Source organism: Papaver somniferum, unplaced genomic scaffold (genome assembly GCF_003573695.1).
Source record: "Papaver somniferum cultivar HN1 unplaced genomic scaffold, ASM357369v1 unplaced-scaffold_125, whole genome shotgun sequence".
Taxonomy (NCBI): Eukaryota; Viridiplantae; Streptophyta; class Magnoliopsida; order Ranunculales; family Papaveraceae; genus Papaver; species Papaver somniferum.
Genome location: NW_020621603.1, coordinates 4,395,075 through 4,412,299, shown reverse-complemented (window position 1 = coordinate 4,412,299; position 17,225 = coordinate 4,395,075). Strand labels below are relative to the sequence as shown.

General features: G+C 35.0%; 2 long non-coding RNA genes across 3 annotated transcripts; one reads left to right on the top strand and one right to left on the bottom strand.

Moving 5' to 3' along the window:
• Window positions 1–9,568: 9,568 nt before the first annotated feature.
• On the top strand, window positions 9,569–12,798 carry LOC113331482. Its single transcript, XR_003350959.1, has 4 exons — window positions 9,569–10,079; window positions 10,373–10,427; window positions 12,070–12,240; window positions 12,442–12,798. It is a non-coding gene; the product is annotated as an uncharacterized LOC113331482 (long non-coding RNA).
• Window positions 12,799–12,969: 171 nt separating this feature from the next.
• On the bottom strand, window positions 12,970–15,476 carry LOC113331483. 2 transcript variants are annotated; one of them, XR_003350961.1, is made up of 4 exons: window positions 15,234–15,476; window positions 15,029–15,144; window positions 13,541–14,922; window positions 12,970–13,283 (listed from the first exon to the last, which is right to left on the bottom strand). It is a non-coding gene; the product is annotated as an uncharacterized LOC113331483 (long non-coding RNA). The 2 variants fall into 2 exon arrangements; XR_003350960.1 differs by having other exon boundaries at window positions 13,541–15,144.
• Window positions 15,477–17,225: the final 1,749 nt, after the last annotated feature.

Below are 17,225 nucleotides of genomic sequence, written 5' to 3'. Positions count from 1 at the left end.
CAATAATACTACGGTGATATGTATCACTCCCCCTTAGTCAATACTCCATCTCACATGGAAATCACTCCCCCTTACACAATGATCCGAAAACCATATGTATATGTAGTAGAACTACACATTAATTCTCCCCCTTTTTGTCAATAAAATTGGCAAAGGGACAAGAACGGGATCCTAATGAAATTTTCGAGAAGAGAAGTTTCATAGACTTAGAAGAAAAAAATACATACCATCTTAATTTAGATGCAATCATGAAGCCGAAGCTAAATGCAATCATCAAGGAGTTTTAAGATACAAGATAACCCCCATAAAATTCCAAAGCCGCACACCCCGCAAGATATTACCATTAAGCACAAGTTCAAAAGAACTCTCCCCCATTAGATTCCATTCTCGAAAGAACAACAAGAGTGACCTTACTCCAGAGATAAGGATTTAAAAATTGGATTTTAGAAAACCCACAAGGAGATGCGAACTGAGAACCAATCATTGAAAGTCTCTCATGAGATCAAGTTACTTATCAAAAGAACTATCTCATGGTAATAATACACAATATGTAATCATGAAGATCAAATATTATGATCATCTTTTCTAAGATACAAACTTGTATTAACAAGAATTGATATGCTTAGAAGGAAGAATAATCATTTCCATAAGGACTTACACCAAGAATGGTTACCATAAGAGTATGAAAAAGATTCTTTGACAATAAAAACCAACATCCATGGCTTTGATAATTGCTTCTAACCTATTATATTTAAGAATTTTAATCACAAATCAAGTTAGGTAATTAAGACTCATACATGTGGTAACTAACCATATTCTTCTTCACAATAACTAGTTCAATTGACTTCAATACAAACTAGTTAGAGAGTTGTTCAATTGCTATGAGATCTTACGTAACTACACAAGACACAATTGAAACAAAGATGATTCGATTCGATTGAATCGGCTCATGAACTTTATAGCCACGATTTACATACTGCATTCCTTAGTAATTTATGTTTCATGTTCAGAGCATATCTTTAGATCATAACCACTTAAGCTCACAAATAAGTTCGCGGACTTAAGAAAACCGGTAGAGTTTTCCAAACTCAGCAGAAAATCTCGGTAATGAAACTTCCGCCAGTTCGCGGACTAACACGCAAACCAGTTTTTGGAAAATCCCAGCAGAAATTCTCGGTAAGAGAACTTCCGTCAGTTCGCGGATTTGGCAAAGCCAATTCCTCCGGTTTTTCTGAATCAACAAAGTTCGGAAACTTCGGATTAAGGAATACATGGTTATGTAATCTAAACTCGCATTCTAATCATTGAGACATTCTCAGAGGACGTTATATAGCCGTTATTCACAGACCGTTTCACGTCAGAGCAATTCTCACAGTAATTGAAACTTTTCATGACTTTCGTCACTAGATGAAGATAAACTTGATCATAGCGAAACGCTTTACCAACACATGTTTCGAGGAATATATAAGCGAGTTAAACTCAGCTCGAAACAATGAATTGTTCCACATATTCAGAAATTTCCCAACTTAATATGTGCGCCCCAATTCTTTTGCAATCCTCACCGCATTTATTAGGGCTTCTTGGTGAGGATGCACTTTCAACACAATCAGGTTGTGTTGAGGTGAGCAAAATCTTGCTCACTACAGGTATTCAAAACAAAATCATGCATGGATTCTAGGAATTTAAAAACTTCCTTGAAACTTTCAATAAATGTTCCATACCTTTTTAAGATGTTATCCCTTTTCAAACTCTTGTTTGGGAGATCCTTCTTAATATTAATCGTTGCTTTATTAGTCTTCTTTGGTACACATTTCTGAGCAGCTTTTGGAGCAACGTATTTCTTTTTCTCCCCAATATAATTGTGAAACTTCTTTGGGGAAATACTGAAAGAACTGATATTATGAGACTCAGTTTTTCTCCATTTTGGAACATCAGATCTTGTCATCTTAACAAAATCATATCTGGTTTTATCTCTTTAAGAAATCTACAATTCCTTTGCAAGTGACCTGGTTTTCCACAATAAAAACAATGTTTAGTATAATGGAAAAAGTGATGTTTAGTATTACCTGAATGTGTATGTGCTTGCTTTGGAGATTGGAAGGATTTCTTCTTTTCGTCATCCGTAGTTGTAGAGATACTTTACTTTTGTCAACCGTGGAAGGTTTTGGTTGAGAAGAATATTGAGCTTTGAAAAATTTTACCTCTTTGCAAATACTAGGAGCGTCTATTCCTTCATAGCCCAATCCTCGTGTATCATGATGAATTCTACATGCTCCCAATATCGAGGTTAATTTATCTGAGCTGCTATTTCTAGACAAACTCTCTTTTAAGCTCAAGTTTTCTTCTTCTAAACTTTTGACCTTATCAAGTGCAATAACTAGATCATTCTTGGATGATTCACATTGAACTTTGAGATCTTCTCGTTCCGAATCAAATAAAAAGTTCATCTCAATGTTTTCCAAGTTATCTAGCTTTGCTTGAAGAGTAATTTCCCGATCTCGACCTTCGGAAATTTCTTCTTTAAGCTTTCGTATTTCGTTGAGATAATCTCTTGCACCACTAGAATCAAGTTGGTCTTGCAAGTCTTTATTCCGACTAGGAAGTCTGTCATATTGAACTTTCTCACTGAAAATGGTACTATCAGCTTCCGAAAGTTTCCGATGACATTCTTTAAGAAGATTATTAGCAACTGGATCAACATGGAACACTTCTTCGTCAGAATCAGAATCAGTATCCGAAAGAATTTTTCCAGAAGATAATGCAACCTCTCCTATGAGCTCTTGAGGATTATAATATTCAGGTCCATCATCAAGAGTAGGCAAATCTGTTTCATATGCTGATTTTCTACGGCTCCAGCTAGGACATACTGCAGACAAGTGCCCGAAAGCTCGACAGTTATAGCATTGTACATCATCATTAGGAGATGTTGCACCTTTGGAAAAACTCTTTTTCCTGTCTCTCAAAATTTTTCTAAATTGTCGAGGAGTAACATCCTTAGTATCTGGCGAACCAGATTTATCCTTAGAGGATTCAGAATTGTTTGCAGCTTTAAGAGAAATCACCTCTTTTCTAGCGTGTTCATTATCGAAGATCTTTAACTTTCCAACAAGAGTATTTATGGAGAGCGTAGAAAGATCGTTTGCTTCTTCAATGGCATATATTTCTTAGAATCGTATCTAGATGGTAACGATCTGAGAATTTTTATCACAATGTCCTTTTCAGGAATAGTCTTACCTGATGCAAAAGATGCATTAACAATTTCAGACACTTTGTGATTAAACTCATCAAATGATTCATCATCATACATGCGAAGGTTTTCCCAGTCAGATGCTAGGTATTGAAGCCTTGCTTCTTTTTCTGCGGCATTCCCTTCGAATACGGTTTCTAAGATATCCCAAACATCTTTATACTTATTGCACGTAGTCACGTGGTGCTGAAGATCTGGGGTAATGGCATGTATGATGGCATTCACCGTCGGAATTTTTCTTTGTAGCAAGTATCTCGGCAGGACTGTATTCACCAATGTTCTTGGGAACGTTTACATCTCCAACTGCCACAACGGGAGCATCATAGCCATTAACTATATATACCCATGTTTGAAAATCACGTGCTTGAAGAAAAGCTCGCATAGTAATTTTCCACCATAGGTAGTTTGTGCCATCAAAGGCTGGTGGTACGTTTATAGAGATAACACCTCTGTCCATAGAATCATATTGCTACAAACACAGACTTATGAGGTCTTAGCGTGTTTGCCTGCTCTGATACCAATTGAAAAAGCGGGGGTCTAACAACACCACCCAATATTTCGTATGGCAATCTGAATAGACAAACTCCAATATACTTTCAAGAGAATCAACTAGACAGTTAGAATCAATCTATAAAAAGTATACCAAAGATTTTTATATCTCTATTTCTTAATTCAATCCGCAATCAGCAAATAGGGATTTGCGAGCCCGATTAAATATAAAAGGATTAACTTGAACGGTACCAAATACCAATGTTCAAGTGTCAATCAATTCACTCAACAACCCTAAGGCCGGATACAAGAACTGATTGATCTTAATGTACAACCTGTGATATTTCTATTATATAAATAAAATATAATGCGGAAAAGAAATAACACAAACACCAAAATTTTGTCAACGAGGAAATCGCAAATGCAGAAAAACCCCGGGACCTAGTCCAGAATAAACACACACTGATAATAAGTTGTTACACCAATTTCCTACTACCTATTCGGACTAGATGTAATATCTTCTTCAGCACTTGTAGAACTCCTAGCAGAATACCGATTTTCTTTTGAAATTCTTCACACAAATCTTCTTGAAGAACCCAAGGTTCTCTTTAGAAGATACACCACCACGATTGATACGATTCGATATTTTGTTTGCACAAAAACACCGGTTTGATTTCCCTTTAGATGTGAATCAAGGTTTTGTAAATCTTGTGTTTATTTTGATAAAAACAATTACCAGGTAAAAGTAATATCAAAACAAACTTGTAGATTAGGGTTTTAACTTACAATCAGTATGCGTACACACAAGGCGTCCGTGAACCTGATTTCCATGAGTAAACTTGGGTGATTCCAAAGATCAATTTCCAAGTTAAGAAAACCCTAATAAATCTACCACAAGAACAACTAGAATAAATCTAGAGATATCTTGTTTAAAACTTCTCAAGGATTTTTACGAGATGCCTCAAAAGAAGTTTTTTTTTCTAGTCTCCGATTTCGACTAACAAGTATTGGTATACGATCGGAAACTGAAATCTATCAAAACCTAGGGTTTATGATCAACAACTCTTTAATGGTTTTATATCAGAAGAGAAAACCTTAGAATAGACAAGAGGTGAAAAACCTAGATTACAAGTTGTATGATAAATCACGAAGATTAAATCCAACTTGGCTTTGTGATCCCCAATACAAAGACTTTTATCTCACTCTCGTTCACGAAGAACGGAAGACATGGAAAACAACCTGCAGTGCTTACGCCAATTTCCCAAAGGGATGAAAAACGTGTAAACTCGCGAACTCATTATTTATAATGAACAATAGCTTGGAAGCTAAGCAAAGATATTTTCCTTTTAAAAGACTCTCCTAAATATGAGAGTCTTTCCTAAGTTAAAACTCTTGACAAAATAATTAAATAAAGGGGATTTTGTGTTTCCCCCTCAAAAAAGATACATAATTTGCATTACCCCCTTTTTAAATCAGTAATAGGTGAAATCCCCTCTACGTTAACTTTTCCGTCATTACCTGGTTAAGTTGGCACATGTGACATGCACGTGCGTAATTTTCCCTGATTAGACATGTATGCCCTCCAAAACGTGTCACGCATAGATTAACAAGGCAGAACAAAAATCAATTGAACGGGACTCATCATTATTATCCCTCATTCTTCTTCATTTCTCCTCCTCAGTGCTCATATATCTAATACATCGCCGCCATTAGAGAACAACACAATACATATATTGTTTTGTAATTCTAGCAATTACATTAAACATATCGATAGGAGTTGGTCAAGTTATTAAGCAGAGAAACAAGGATTGAAAATTGCTTGATGTCATTGACTTCTTTTGATGAGTAATGGCAGTTTTGATAAGAACTTGGGTCTGTATAATGGGTTGATCACGTTGATTTATATAGATAAAATGACAGTTATTTATGAATGTTTTGGGTGTTTGAGAAGATTTAGGACAATGGATTTCTCTAATCCAAATTTGCAGAGTGAGGAAAAGCTAATCTAACAAGAGATGGGCTATCTCTTGGTTACCAGTTGCACGCACACAGCGTGTTTGTGATGTTGGTGGACGGTGGTGCCAAATTCAAACCCAGATCCAAACAAAACCCCCACAAATTTGATACCCTTGCTACCAAATTCAAACTCAAATCAAACCCAATGGTTCTTATCCTTTAGAACTTTAAAATAGCTCTCAATCAGCCATCTTTAATCTTCAATATGGACGACACCTTCTCTACTTGGATTTTTGACCATAAATTCGAGTTCTTATTACAGAGAAATTAGATGAAGAAGAAGACCAAACGAAAAAGAGAGTTCACTACAGGGTATTTTGGGGTCTCTCATATTTAATATTTTATTATAACACACGCCTGCACTTCACGTGCTTACTTAACTGGGTGATGATGGAAAAGTTAACTTAGAGGGGGTTTTACCTATTAGTGATTTGAAAAGGGGGTAATGCAAATTATGTATCTTTTTTGAGGGGGAAACACAAAATCCCCCTTAAATAAATAACTTATTTAGCAAAAATTATATTTATGTGAATAAATCACATTTTAACTTAGGCAGGAATCACAAACACTTTAATATGGAAATCAAAAGTGTTTGGACCAATAGCTAACTTGCCTAGATAAGGAAACATCACCAACTTGACCAAAAATCCTTTTAGTCACGTATTGGGCCCAAGTTCGCGGACACTCCAAAGCCCATGGAATGTTTCCTACTAATGAACTTAAATCACTCATAACTTTATCGTTATAACTCGGAATTGAGTGATTCTTGACTCATTGGATTCGCAAGCTCATTCACTATAACATGAGATCCTTTATAGGGATAAAGGTTATTATCACCAAGGTCATGAATCAAATAACCTCAAGTATATATACATAAATGTACATTTACCGTCATCGGAATTGTTCCATGTAGTGAGCATATATCTTGATAGATTAGAAAGGTAGAATTGAACAAGAATCCAAATGAAATCAATCACATACCTTTATTGATGAAGTACTTGATGATGTCTTCTTGTAGTCTTCAATCTTCAATCTTCATCCTTTAAGGATAATTTTGATTCAACTTCTTAGACCTAATCTAGTCCGAAACTATCTTTAGTATGCTAAATCAAGAATTCATTTTGGCAACTAAAATTGACAACTAACTTGACATACCAACGCTAGTGGGTTCAATCGAGCAGTGCTCTAACAGTTGAGGTGTAGCTTCAGATGAAGCAACAACAACTTCTTTCCCTTTGCTTTGAAAAACAATTTTTTTTTCTTCTTCAATCTCTTCTTCATCATCATATTCTTCCTCGTGTGGTGCATCCCTAATCACATGTGCACCTTCCAATATCACCGGTAGTTCAAATTGTTCCCCATGAATTCGTAGATCATTTTCCATGTATTAGAAAACATTATCTTCCTCTTGAGGTGCTTCAAGATATCTTGAGATACTTCATTCAATCTTATCCTTCTTTTTCTTAGCATCCTTGTGGGGACCTCTATAATCTACCCCACAATGAATTTTACGACGAGGTATAGGAGTATCTTTTGGCGTTAGATCATTTCCTCTATTCTTTTTAGCCTTTACTCTATAAGGATTCTTGCAAATTACAAGAAATAGAACTTACAGAATCAAACACAAGTCAATCTGATTTTTTTTTTAGGGTTCAGGATTATTTATGGCTTGGTTCACTTATATAAAAAAACAGACCGTAAAACACTTACGGTTCACCAAGAAAATCGAAGCCAACCGTAACCATTTTTTTGAGGATACATGAAAAATTAATACCACATGCAAATCAAATTTTACGGTTTGGATTCATCCAAACATAACCGTAATATCTTCATAAACTATACTTACAGTTAGCGAAGCCAACCGTAACACTTTTAGAAACACAACTGAAACCCTAATTTGACTTCGATTTCATTCAATCTAACCTATTTTAAGCAAAAAACGAGTAAAAAAAGATGGGTTATCGATTAATACCTAACATAAACTTGTTGAGGAGTTTGAAATCGCAATTCTTCAAATTCCTGACTCGGTTGTTGGTGTTGAATTTGATCGTCCAGTGGTTTATTGAGATGTTGATTATCAGTACAATCAATTTGTTTCTTCCTCATCTTTAGTAGAGGTTTCAATCCACGATGTTAAGCTTTTCGGATCGTTGATTAATTGAAAACGATGAAGTGAATTCAAATTATTGTGAAGGAGAGGAAGAGAAAGAGGAGAGGAAGAGGAGCAGTGAGTGAAAGATTATGTTTTACTGTGAATATAAAAGATTAGGTATTTAAGTTTTTATTTTAGTTAAAGGGTAATCTAGACATTTTGTATTTGTATTAGGATATCCCATAAACATTTTTTGAACACTAGGAATCCAAGTGAAGTCATTCTATGAGGATGTGAAGCCCCAATATTAGAGCAACTGCAGCGTTGAGTTACTATATTCTCAAACTCTCAAGCCATATATGGCTTTTTTGGATTAGCAAATTGGTGTGCGTCGTAGTAGGATAGATATCAACGTAGTTAATATCACCGTTTCCGCATAAACATTAACAAGAAATGCGTCCAACTCAAACAAAATTAATAATTGAGTGTGGTCTGAAAGTAATCTATAATTGCATCTGTTATTGCACGCGTTTTAAAAAACCGTTTGTTTGGTAGACGATGAGTAAAATTATGTTTGACAAAACGGTATCAAAAACTACGTTTCATTCCATCCGCTATTTATACACACGTTCAGTGGATGACGTATATTTAAATTACGTTGTTTCTTTTGGCCATTATTTATAAAACCGTTTAGTTAAACGAGTTTTATAACAACGTCTTACCTAGGCGTATTTTAAAGTTACGTTTAGGCACGTGCTCCTTTGTGGTTTACAAAGATAGATTATTCTTAAATAGTGTGCTTAATGTTTGTTAATTCAACTTATAACTGGTCGATTAGTTTTTTTTTATTCTTTTTTATCAGGTTTTGTTTTTACAATTTATGCTCGAGGAATTTTGGGCGTTCTGATTAGCCCTCTTCTCAATATTTAATCTTTTCATAGTTTAATGTATAGAATAAGAACAAAGGAGAATATTAGTTAATAAATATTTAAAACAAGAAAAGCCATGTTATCAGATAATTAAAAGAGCTCTAATTAAAAAGTGTACCAAAGACAAATTTATAAACAACGTCCTTCAACTGGAAGTGATTATAAATTGCGTTCAAAAGAGAACGACATTAATAATTACGTGTAGTCAAACGTAATTTATAGGAACTTCTCACTTTGAGAAGGGGTTATAGAAATCATTTAGTTGGGACGAGTTTTACAACCACGTCCAACAAAACGCGGATTTTAATTACGTCTCAGTCAGACGGATATATACCGTGCGTTCCGTGTTGTACGCATTTAAAATGAACGTTTATAGAAACGTTTTCTTAAAGGTCGTTTAAGCCACACGGATTCTTAAATGGCGTTATGTTAATAAACGTAGTTTAAAACAGCGTTTATGGGTATACGTTATTTTAAATTTCGTTTAATGTCACACGGGACTTATAATTTCGTGAAGCTATATATGAGATTTGCTATAAAAAGTTTTCATATATGGACACTCCGTTTAAAAATATGGAAATATAGGTTAGCAGCTGGGAATGTGCTGTTTTTGTTGTCATATATGACTTATAGCAACAACACTAAAGTTGCTTTTAGGTTTCTAAAATAAATAAAAAAGCTATATTAATTGGTGGGTACACTTCCAGACTGGTGCTAGAGGAAACGGAAGAGAGTCGATCATATATTTACAAACAAGTAACCCCCAGTGAGTTTGATTTAAACTAAGCTCTATACCTTAATTATCGTATATCTTATCTTATACTATAATAAAGAAAAGGTGTCTTTTCAACGGACCGATAAGATATTATCGATGTACCCTTCCGTGTTTTTAAGATGCTGAAATAGCTACTCTGTGCTTTTGATTATTCAGCTGCAGATGAATCTGAAAGAACCCTCCTTATTCATGATTATTCAGCCGTATCTTCATGAGATTTTGGTGAAATCTGAAAGGACCATTTCTGATTTCTACTTCCCAAACAAAACCATCGATTTCTTATTTCAAATCACACACAAAAATCTTCTCTGTTCATAATCACAGTACTTTTCCCCCAAATTAATCACAATATTATTTCCCCAAATCAAAATCGTCAAAATGATTGAACCATAGTTGAAGAGCTGATACAATAACTTAACATCAACAGGAGAAATTACAATCTGAAAAATTAACCCATTGTCGTGTTGGTGTTTGATTATAAGGAGAAATCACATCGAATAGAATTGAGGAATTTTTATGTTTTATTTTAAGGTAACAGGTTTATTGATTATTTGTATTATTGATTCGGTTAATCATTTCGGTTATTTAAATCTGGGTTTTGGTTATCAGTTGAAGAGCTGATTTCGGATATCACTTGAATTTCAGTTAAACTCTAATTTTTAGTTAGGGGTCAAGTGTTTAGATGTTTTCCCCATACATATAATTGTTTGTTGAAATGCCCAATAGAAAAATAATGTTCATTTTTTTTATTTGGTTCTTAAAGAAGTCATGTGATTATGTAACAAATGATGTCTAATTTTGAATTTTTGAGTTGTGCTTTATAGGTATCGAAGCAAGAACTCATGGTAATGGAGGAATGCACAGGGGTGAGAACTTCAGGTGAGGGTTACATGACATTCTTAGACTACTTCATAATCATTGTCGAAATGCCTTTCACTCTTTCTGTATATTGTTCAATAGCCACTTTATACCATGTTATTATGATATTGACTTCTTATCTAGCTTCCAAGGAAAATTCATATGAATAATCAGCTTGATATCCTACAGTTATCACTATCCTTCAGTTATCCTTCATATGATTTGGTGTGATCATTGACCAAAGAAAAGGGACCAAGAAATCAATCCTCAAATGCAGTTTCCACTGCTTTTAAATCCCTAGAGCAAGATGTTGAGATTATTAGTCCCACATTGTCTGGGCAGTCTAAGATCCTGCGGTTTATAATCTCTTAGGGCCTCTCCACTCATGGCCAATTGGTTTTGAGTTGGATGCCCGTATTCTAACTTGGTATCAGAGCAGGCTATTTGTGACGAGTCATATGACCGCGCCTTTACTCCGCGTCACCCGATTTAATTGTTCACGTGTTAGACCCAACGAGGCTACACATGAGGGGGCATGTTGAGATTATTAGTCCCACATTGTCTGGACAGTCTAAGATCCTGCGATTTATAATCTCTTAGGACCTCTCCACTCATTGCCAATTGGTTTTGAGTTGGATACAAGAAAACACAATACCCAAAAACTCATAGATGGTCCCCCTAACTTTTCTGGAAGCCAAGTAAGGTATCAATAGAATTTTCCAAAGTTGACATTTTCTAGATTCGAGGTTGCAAACAAAATTGATAGTAATAATCTCGAGTTGTCATTGTCTGGCATTCAGCATGTGACAGACCAAGAGAATATGAGCACTGTTTTATGAGCTAATTTTTAGAATTTAGTTAATGTTATTAGGATGCCCCATGAAAAGTAAGTATAAGTCTTTTATTCTGTACAAAGTAATTTTGTTATGCTGCTCATTGACGACAACGAGACAGAAGAGTCATTGCCATTATAGCAAAGCCTGTAACGAAAAGACAAAGGGCATATCTTATCTTATACTAATACTAGGGTATCAACCAGGCCTTCCGCCTGGTCTCAACCTCTCGTGCGCCTTCGGCGCGTTGGACTTCATAATTTGATTACTCTTCCGGCAATTCCTTTGGCACCTAGGATGTTCAAGATGGTTAAATTGAAATGAATTAGGATTAACACTATAAACTACTTATATAGAAAAATTTGAATGTCGCGTCCAAAAGACTTCAGCTCATAATTTTGCATCGAACTTAAAATGTTTATTCCGCACTTCATTCTTAGGTAATTAACAATAGATTGGAAACAAGATTTGGTCGCGCTTTTGGCATATCCAAATCCTTTCCACTCATTTGATATACTTAATGATGTGAATCCATATTTTCACTACATATTAAATGATAAAAGTCATCAAAAAGTATTGATTTATGCGGCAGAAGCTGGTGTGAGCATATTATGGGTTCTGTAATCCAAGGCATAAAAAAGTGTACAATTTTGCTGAGCTTCAAATGTTTGCAACACAGTCCTTTGCCTTATAGAAATGAATGTTTATTATTCCCCCAATCATGTTTAATATTCAGAAGTCTCCCCATCAAGTTGATTTTCTGACATTGTGTTAATGGTGAGACTTCTGAATGAACTTTGTTAATTGTTGTGCACTGTCATCATCTCCAGATTTCAGGACCCTGGGATGCAGGGATATCAAGCTTCCCTTCACAATAAACGCTTATCTATTGATCTTCACTGTAATTGGTTTTATTGGTGTGCTTTACGTTGAAGCTGGAGGAGTTGGAGTCTAACAGTTAACAGTTAGCTCGAGGGAACCTTCCCCTGACAGAAAATTTGGTAAGTCGTGCTTCTGTTTCTTCAAAGTTTGTTATTCTTTAAATTTTGCTAATAATCTTATTTTATTCTCTGGGTTCTCAGAATTTGTGTTTAGTATTATATATTTTCTTCAATCGGGTATGTATGCATCTGTGGAAACAGATCATACTGAGTTCAGCGTCTCTGGTGACAGTTAATTTATCATCTACTGAATTTTTATAGTTGGTGGATCATTCTACTTGAAGTTTTTTATTGCCGGCCGTCCGAAGGAAGTTGCTTGCTTGGTATTGATGAGTCCACAATGTCGCATGTATATTTCAGATCCTTTTTATATCAGAATTCAAAGATGCAGTCTCCATAATTAAACATTTTATTGAGTTCAGGGTATCTGATGACATCTAAGTAATAATCCAGTGAATGCATAGTTTGTAAGTCATTCTCCTTGAGGTATTGTTTTCATATTGCAGGCTATCTTAAGGCATTTTCTTACTTGGTATTGATGATTTAACAATGTCGTTGTGTCGTTATCTGCATAAAGAATTGATAAAAAGCCAAGGAGCTGTTCACTTTTCACTTTCATATTGAGTTCATTGCGTCAGGTTGTCGAATTCTTTGCCTTGGAACCTTTTTTACTTGAGATACAGATTAAAGGGGTTCATTTGATCAACATCTATAGGTGGAAATGCATTTGCACAGGGCAGAGACGAAGTCGAGCCACACCAAATCATAAATCCTAAGCATGGTTAAAAGTAAAGAAAAATGATGGTTTTCGGGTCCATCCGGTGCGTAGCACGGGCACAAAATCTAGTATCAATAAAGAAAAGCAAATGTCTTCGCAATATATCTCACTATTTACCAAGAGCCTCACTTGCTTTAAACTTTCTAGTTTCAATGTAAGGAGCTGTAAGAACTTGCCTCGACGCTTTAAAAATAGGGATACGATGAGTGGCATGAAAAAGACCAACATCAAACGAAACAGGCAAAAGGGAGAGACAGAGCCGACGTGAGAGAAGGCTCGGTTATCACATGCCATTTATCTGATCATGAGTTCGTCGTACCACATCCTGCAATTAAAAAAAAAATATGTTCAAACATCTTCAAACCCCCAAGGGATTGTAATTAATAAATTTTTTATAGTTGAATATGAGAAACAATATTGATCATCAATAATACAGATAGAAAGACACCAAAGCCAAAAAAACAAAAGAAACACGAATAGCTGTTATTAAAAATTTCAAGTTCCATAAATTCATGCACATTAAAAGGAGAACCTACCCTGCCAAATGCCAAAACTTATTTCAATCTTTGGTCTAGTACTCACCAGAATACACCAATGAAGCGGCAATGCCAAATTAGCAACATTGAGGTGTTATGTGATAGGACGATTAGTAAGTATGGCTCATCACAGTAATTCCAAGAATATGTATCTCATTTTGCTTACTGGAAAATCGTTTTCTTTAAATATGCCTGATCCGGTACTAACGATGACCTCCATTTCAACCTGCGATGAACAAAAATTTTAAATACTATAGGAAGCAGTCCAAAAGGTCATTAGCCCAAAGCGCACTGTACCATCAAAATTACACTACGTTTCATTGAAAACTAAGAAAGTTAAAGTTTTTTCCTTTGGGCAACATGTTTTTCCTTACTGCTTTCTTCAAATATAATAGAGCATTAATACATCAAATTATAAACTAAAAGAGAATACGACAACAGAGAAAAATGGAAAAAAAAAAAGGTCAAATAAAAATCACTTCAACTCAACAACAACAAAATTAAGGGAAAGCAAGAGATTAAGTACTAAACAGTAAAATTTGAAACAGTAGAAAAGTTAAATGTATGAAGAATTTCAATGATTCTAAAATCAACCATATATTTAGGGAAGATTCAATAAGCAATTCTTTTAATGGCATCTTCTTGATTATTTCGTCACGTCGTCTTCAATGAGTGCAATTTTCGACTAAAAACTTCCCAAGGTGTGGTACATTTTAAGTTCTGCTAGGAGTGCCCTTCTTGAAGCATCATTTAAGTATATTTTCAATGACGCGAACCTACATAAGTTCCTTCGGGCACAGTAAGTAGTTCGGTGTGCATTTTGTGGATATTATTTTTGAAGAATTTCTGTGCTGGCTTGAGTACATTGAAGAGTACACCCAAAGTATGTGATTCTGCAAGTACGTAATTGAATAATTGATTTGTGAAACTCAGTTACATTTACAACAACTAACCATATGAACAAAATCCTGGGAAATAAAGGATGTTAAGAGGGACCAAAGAGAACTTCAGACTGAAAGTTACCCTTCTTTGTACAACAACACGATATACAACCCGAATCTCCAATGGAGCCTGGGAGACCTCACAAACAAAATCTGCACGTGTTATCAGTTTATTGGTGTCCGAAGTTTGTAATGGTTTCAGCGGTACAAAACAATAAATTTGTCAAAAGTGAGTAGTTTTCAGACAAATAACTTGTTCTCTGAAATATAATAGTAACTGAATTTTGCAACAATTCATAGAAATGTGGGAGAAGTTGCCGAAGAAAGCATTTTTATGAATGATTTTGGTCAGCAAATGACAATTAGTACAACAAAATTAAGTCGAAGCAGGAAATGATAGTTATAGACGTTATCACCATTAGTAAAATCCACTATTGAACTGCAATACTTGTGAAAAATTGTATTTGAGAAGGAAGACTAATCTCACCTGTAAAATAAAGAAGAATTCCACCGGCGTATCAAGTCCACCAAAACCAATATGTTTCTTTCTAAATTTCTCAACTTAATCATCATAAAATGAAATGGATGATTACCTGACTATAAATGTTAGCATTATCACGCCAACAAAACCCAAGTATGGATGTTTTTTTCATTCCTCTACTCCTTAATGGTGTTTTGCATTCCCCATTTTCACTGTTCCCACTGTCACCTGCAAAATTCACATCAACAAACTAAGTTCTTCTTTAATTACATCAAATCCACCGTTTACAAATCGAAATCATGTGTGTAACTTATTACCTTGAACGGGAAGGTGGCTCATCATGTGCAAGATGAAGTTGGCCACCAGAAAACCCTCTCATTCTTCTCTGTATATGCTTTATGGATTTTGCGAGACGGTTGGTGGTGTAACTTATGCCCACACCAACGTCGCTACGGCAGAGAAAGAGAAAGAATCCAGAAACCCTGTAATACGGCCATTCAACTGTGAAGAAGAAATCAAATGCAAAAGAATTTTTCTGAAGTAATTGAGAGCTAACTAATTACGATTTCCAAGGGATATAGGATTCCTAATTAACCGCTTGGGATTTGTACGCCTGGGCAAAATTTTGAACAACTTTTATGCAGCAGTTCTCCACGTATTAAAACTGCCAAAACAAACCACCAAGATTTGATTAGGACGCGACACGTTTTAGAGTGTTAAAACTGTTTGGGATCGAAGAAACAAAGAACGGCGGATTAGTGCGCAAATCTGAAAACTGACGCTGCAGATCTTCTCCAACTGAACTAAAGGATCACGACCACTATTTGTCTTTCCAAAGCTCCATCCCGACCACTCTTTGTCTCCCCCCAAAAGGCAACTGCGTCATAGTTAATTGGTAAAAAAAAGAGGTAATTATTTGGTGAAGATTTTTTCCTTCACAAAAATGCCCCTCTGGGTTTTTAAATTTCTCTTCTAAAGTTCCATAAAAAAGCAAGGAAAAAAGGATGAATTTGTCAAACGTCGACAAAATGCTTGCGATTCGAATCTTGTCGTCCCCATTTTAACTTTCATTTTTTCGTGACATTTTCTTTCTTTCGTATCTAAAGAAGAAAATTCTTCATTCAGAAATTAGTTTTCATCCCGAATTGGATCTCTATTCCAATTAGTTCTCAAATCTGACTACACTATTACATAGATTATCTTATTCAATTCGTAGGATTTTAATCGGAAAATCTCGGTTTTAATTTCATGTCCCTATCTTTACATCAATTGTCTTCGTCCCAAATATGATTTTGTAAAATCACAGTGGGGTTTGAAAATTTATTCGGTGGTAGTAGATTCATCAAAATCAAAAATTTAATCAGAGTGCAATTCTGATCTTCTACAAGCTTGAGAGGAGAAAGATTCATCAAAATGAAAATAATAGCCCAAGTGAACCACTCTAATTTTGGTAGATTCAAAGTTAGGGTTCTTCTTTTCCCATTTTTTACACAGATTTTTCTTTTATTTATCGCAGCGCCATCGTCTTTGGTAAATTTATGTTCGAGATTTGATGTTTGGATAACATATCAACCTATGGGACTATATCGATTTCCAGTAGTGTGTTCTTTCAATTAATCGGTCAATATATTTTGGGAATACGACAAAATTTTTTAATGCTTCTGTTTCATTTTATGAAACATGGATCCTACCGTGGAATTAGAAGCAAAACCAAGTAAGTATAATTTTTTTTTTATTGATGAGAAATAATTTTCTGTCAAAATGAGTTTTTTCTTAATCACATATACTATATCTTATTGGTAACTTCATATCAAAGCTTTGGAACTACTAACAATGTCTTTTTAAAACAACCCTGTTAAAGGGGTAGGGGGTTCCATTAGTGGGGCAGCAGTGTGATAACAATGTCCCTCTAGTTGGCTAGGGGATGTTTTATAGGGGGTGTAAATTGACTAGATTACCTTCCCCATTTTTTAACTTAAATCAAAGCTAAATTGAAAATTTGTTTTTTTTTCTTCTTCTCTTCTCCTCCTCCCATCAACTGTAACCTCCATTAAAACTCAAAATTTCATCATCTTCGATTACTCGACGATTCGAAAATTAATCAAGTGCAGTGTAATGACTTATATGAGGTATGTTTTGAAAAACCCAGTTACGATTTGGTTTATTTTGTTCGATTTAAGTTTAATTTCTATAAAAAATTAGGGTTTTAGATGAAAATTGAAATTCAAATTTCTGGGTTTATTTGAGTTACGGTTGATTTGAACTCAATTACGAACCATAACTGGAGATTTTGATGTTGTTACGGTTGG